A 993-nucleotide genomic window follows, 5' to 3' on the forward strand; every position below is an offset into this window, starting at 1 on the left:
GCGACCTTTGCCCTACTTCGGACACCTTTCCCTGTTACACCCGCCGCTCAGCCGCAACAGCGGTGTAACCACCAAACACCACCCCCGAGCAACGTATCCCAAGGGCTCAGCAAGTTATTGAATAAGCACTTGGCTTATTTACTTTCCTCTTTTAAATGATCCAAAAACAAAACATAAAACGTCAATGAAAAAAAATCCAAATAAACAAAACTGCACCTGCTTATAATAATAAATAAAACTACCTGCCCCCTAGTTCTAATTTGATTTGATTTAATATTGTCACATGTATTAACATACAGTGAGAAATATTGTTTCTTGTGTGCTATACAGACAAAGCATACCGTTCATAGAGAAGGAAAACAGTGCAGAATGTAGTGTTACAGTCATAGCTAGGGTGTAAAGAAAGATCAACTTAACGCAAGGTAGGTCCATTCAACAGTCTGACAGCAGCAGGGAAGAAGCTGTTCCTGAGTCGGATGGTACGTGACCTCAGACTTCTGTATCTTTTTCCTGACAGAAGAACGTGGAAGAGAGAATGTCCGGGGTGCCTGGGGTCCTTAATTCTGCTGGCTGCTTTTCCAAGGTAGCAGGAAGTGTAGTCAGAGTCAATGGATGGGAGGCTGGTTTGCCTGATGGACTGGGCTTTGTTCACAATCCTTTGTAGTTTCTGTGGTCTTGGATGGGCCGGGGCCACAGCAAGCTGCGATGCAACCAGTTAAGGATGCACAGATAATTAAATTTTCCTTAAGATAAAATATTCTCATTATGTTTAGTTATTTATTATTTTTTACTCATGGGACATGGGCGTTGCTGGCTGGCCAGCATTTATTGCCCATTCCGAGTTGCCCTTTGAACTGAGTGTCTTACTCGGGGGCAGTACAGTGGCACAGTGGTTCGCATTATTGCCCCATGGCGCCGGGAGTCCAGTTCGATTCCCGGCTTGGGTCACTGTCTGAGTGGAGTGTGCATGTTTTCCCCTTGTCTGCGTGAGTT

The sequence above is a fragment of the Carcharhinus amblyrhynchos genome, chromosome 3 (assembly GCF_965287045.1).
Source record: "Carcharhinus amblyrhynchos chromosome 3, sCarAmb.v2.hapA, whole genome shotgun sequence".
Taxonomy (NCBI): Eukaryota; Metazoa; Chordata; class Chondrichthyes; order Carcharhiniformes; family Carcharhinidae; genus Carcharhinus; species Carcharhinus amblyrhynchos.